This window comes from Acipenser ruthenus, chromosome 11 (assembly GCF_902713425.1).
Source record: "Acipenser ruthenus chromosome 11, fAciRut3.2 maternal haplotype, whole genome shotgun sequence".
NCBI classification, from domain to species: Eukaryota; Metazoa; Chordata; class Actinopteri; order Acipenseriformes; family Acipenseridae; genus Acipenser; species Acipenser ruthenus.
In genome coordinates this window covers 17,515,799-17,519,993 of record NC_081199.1, presented here as the reverse complement: position 1 = coordinate 17,519,993, position 4,195 = coordinate 17,515,799, and the positions used below count along the sequence as shown (strand labels likewise).

Here is a 4,195-nt window from a genome sequence, read left to right as displayed (position 1 = left end):
AACAGTGTTTGCATCTAGGTATTTTACCTAGATTCAGTATAAACAACTGGATAAATTGGTAATTGTATGTAAACATAATGTGATATAATTGTGACAATTGTAAGTTGCCCTGGATAAGGGTGTCTGCTAAAAAATAAATAATAATAATTTAAATGCAATCTGCTGAACTATTTGCATTTGACTTGGTATTTGTATATTCTGAAATATATAAGAATTTGCATTTGAATTTCAAATCATGGGAAAGCTTCAAAAATATTTCAATTTTAAACACTTTTTAATAATAATGCTCATAATAAAGTAGAGAGACTTTTCAGTATTGCTGGTAAAGTTGATCAACCTGAAAGATGCAAACTAAAGGACACTTTTGAGAACTTCATGTTTATTAAACATAACAAACAAAACAAGTAAAAATAATAATTGTGCAATGCACAAATATATAAATATATACATACAGTATATCTCATCATTGATGTCAGTTTTTCACAAACCTGGTCCTGTGTCTGCTGTTTGTGTTCCAACTGAGTTCTCAATTATTAAATTGATCCCCCAATTGAATTAACAATTAGTGACTTAATGCAATGTTAGAAATAACTTGAAATATCCAACTCTTTTGGCTGCTTTCACAAACCCTGATCAGCACTAATCTTGGACTACCTTACCTGAGTTAACATTAGGTAGTCCTAGATTAGTGTTAATTGAAGCCTGTGCAGCCAGCCATTTCTACAAATAATTCAAATGCTCTGATTAGACATTTTATTCATTCAATTGAGGGCTCAATTCGTAATTTAAAGCTCAGTTGGAACACAAATCAGCAAACACTGGGTCCTCAGGACCAAGACTGGGAAACACTGTTTTATGTAACTTGCTTCCTATATTGGTACATACCTGTTAATTATTATGAACTATGTGATTACTGTGTTTATGTTGTTATTATATAAACTGCTTTCCTTGTATGTCACCTTGGATAAAGGCCTCTGCCAAATTCATGTCAATAAATTAACATTTGTTATATGGGAAAGTATTTGAAGTCCATTTAGCATTTGTCACATATTTGCATTTGTATTTAGTTTGGTAGTAAATGTATCACATTTGCATTTGTATTAAGCAAATTCGCAAGAACATTGACATTGCCACTGGTCTCATCAATTTCCTACTATCTGGAAAACACAAGTATGCTCAAAACCATAACCATCAAATTTAACAATGGAGTCACCCATACCTTTCAACGTTTACGCTCAAAGTTTGAAATCATGGATAGAGTCTACATTGTTCAAGAGCAGTTCCCAGTCATTGGTGCTCATGCAATCACCATTAACTCCATTTTCTCCTTTGGACAAAGTTTCGTTGCACTTTCCACAGTTACTTCCTTAAGCGGTATCCAACTTATCAACTTTGACCCCACCTGCATCTAGGCATGTCAAACAGCACCTTTCCAATTGTGACTATTTGCTTGATGCTTGACAAGATTGGCCTAGTTGCTTCTCCTAACTTGGACTTTTGTGTTTGATATCACCCCTTTAAACGGCTGTTGCATTTTTCTAACTTGTTTTTTTACATTGGCAATGTTTTTGTTATAGATATAAAATACAATGCAGATTCCGATATCTGAGGTCAGAAAATGTTTAATAACAAGTAATGCACATTTTCAAGTGTTTCAGATTAATTTCAGAAATGTCGCGCGCTTAATTTTAGTCGTGCATTGTAGTAGAGAACGACAATAAAGGCAGTCCCTGATACGTTTCACGCACACATGTCATCGTGCGTTGCAGGGCATCGTGGCTTAGATGGTTAAAGCGCCTCGCTAGTTAACAGGAGATCCTGGGTTTAAATCCCAGCGGTGCCTTTGGTTATAATTTTTTCAGCAAAGTTTAGGCTGTGTTTGTGTTACATTTTGTTACTGTTGGGAAGCATTTCCAACACAGACCAATACTGTCCTATAGTCGCAGGATAAACACTTTTGTCAAAAGAAAAGAGAACGAGAAACAGTAATAAAATAAAAAAAACAAAAGCTGCGACGAGGATGGGATTCGAAGGCACGCGTGCAGAGCACAATGGATTAGCAGTCCATCACCTTAACCACTCGGCCACCTCGTCCCCGAAAACCAGTAGCTCAAACCAGAGGATGAAACACTCACTATTTGTTCACAGCGCGGGTGTAGAAACCGTCCAATCTGTCCTAAGGAACACAGTTTATTATGGCAGTTTGTTCTGTTTTCGATGCTTTAGCGTATATAGCAAAGAAATTCCTGTCCAGCCGTGCAGAGAACTCAAGCAACGTCCCTGGTGGTCTAGTGGTTAGGATTCGGTGCTCTCACCGCCACGGCCCGGGTTCGATTCCCGGTCAGGGAAGTTCTTTTATGCCTATTATTCCGATTAAAACCACTCTCTTACTCTTCATTAATCAGATGTAGATATGTCTAATTCTTGGCTGTGGCCCGACTGCATTCAATTCAAAGCGCGCCCTTTATATTATTACAGAGTCTGTGCACATTGATTCGCAACGCCTTTTGGCATTATCTTCTTCTCAGTCTGCAGAAAATGATTTTACAATTGCTCGTTTCAAGTGAGAGGACAGCTATGGTTTAACCACCCCCTATACACAATCACACAGTTAACACAATAAGTACCGACTAAAAAGAGACACAGAATTATCCTATACAGCCTCTCATTCAGTGCTCCAGTGCTGTGACGCGCAGCAAATCGGTAGGTGCGTTCAAGTGCCTGTAACTCAAAAACGGAAAGGGCTAGGCACGCAGACCACATACCAAACGAGAGGAGGTTCCGCGATTTCCCCTGATATCTAACACGCCTAGAATAAACTACAGCGTCCAGAATACAGTGGTGCCTTCACTTGCTAGGAGACAGCTGTGCGCATTGGGCAAATTTGTATTTGAAAGTGTATTTTCACTTATAAAGGTGCAACGTGTTTAGTTTTTAAAGACATGTTTATTTTTTAAAATTAGCAATACCGATGTTATTAAAACCGTTTCTAAATATACATGTGTAATACATATATTGTCAATGAACATGTGTCTTATTATTTCAATGTGAGCAGTGTTTGTGGCGCACGGTTGGGTGCTGATTGTGCAGTTCTCCAGACCTGCTGCCAGCTGCCAGTATGAACCAAGAAATGAAACGTCGCATTTTGGATTCAAACTGGAGAAATTGATGTTGTTGGGGTGTGTGCAATCAGAACGGGAGAACGCCTTGTGGTCCATACCTCTCGAGAGTGTCCCGCAGCGGTTGTAATGGTTAGCACTCTGGACTCTGAATCCAGCGATCAGAGTTCAAATCTCGGTGGGAACTGTATTTAACCATATGTTTTGATCATGTGAACTACTAAATGTCATATGTCTGGACCACAAGGGTACAATCGGTCATATAAAATACAATGCAGATTCTGATATCTGAGCTCGGAAATTGTTTAATAACAAGTAATGTGTATTTACAAGTGTTTCAGTTTCATTTCAGAAATGCCCCGCGCTTAATTTTAGTCCTGCATTGTAGTAACGACAGTAGTGAAGCCAATAATGTTCCTGATACGTTTCATTTCACTGCGTTTCGCAGGGCGCCGTGGCTTACATGGGTAAAGCGCTTGTCTAGTAAAGAAGAGATCCTGGGTTCCAATCCCCGCGGTGCATTTGCTTATAATTTTTTTTAGCACCTCAAAGTTTAGGCTGTGTTTGTGTCACATTTTGTGACTGTTGGGGAGCACCTCCAACACAGACAAATACTTTCCTGTAGTCGCAGGATAAACACTTTTGTCAAAAGAGAACGAGAAACAGTAATAATAATTAAAAACAAAAACTGCGTCGAGGATGCGATTCAAACCCACACGTGCACCGCACAATGGATTAGCAGTCCATCGCCTAAACCACTCGGCCACCTCGTTCTCAAAAAACTATCGTTCAAACCAAAGAGGATGAAACATTTACTATTTGTTCACAGCGCGGGTGTAGATGTCGTCTAATCTGTCATAAGGAGCACAATTATGCCAGTGCGCCAGAGGTTTAAACAATAGCTAGCAAGAAACCTGTCCCTGGAATATGAACGGATGTGGTTTCAGCTCTTGCTGCACCAGATAGCTTCAGCCATTGTGATGTATTAGAAAATGTTTGAAAGAAAAGCAAAATATCCAGAGGGCCCCTGCAACGTGAAACTAACGCAGGTGGCTGGTTCCATGGTGTAATGGTTA

The 4,195-nt window shown here is 39.1% G+C and overlaps 2 non-coding genes across 2 annotated transcripts; one reads left to right on the top strand and one right to left on the bottom strand.

Annotated features, from left to right (window-relative positions):
• Positions 1–2,012: 2,012 nt before the first annotated feature.
• Positions 2,013–2,094, bottom strand: trnas-gcu (transfer RNA serine (anticodon GCU)). Its single transcript has one exon. It is a non-coding gene; the product is annotated as a tRNA-Ser (tRNA).
• A 183-nt stretch (positions 2,095–2,277) lies between these two features.
• trnae-cuc (transfer RNA glutamic acid (anticodon CUC)) lies at positions 2,278–2,349 on the top strand. Its single transcript has one exon. It is a non-coding gene; the product is annotated as a tRNA-Glu (tRNA).
• Positions 2,350–4,195: the final 1,846 nt, after the last annotated feature.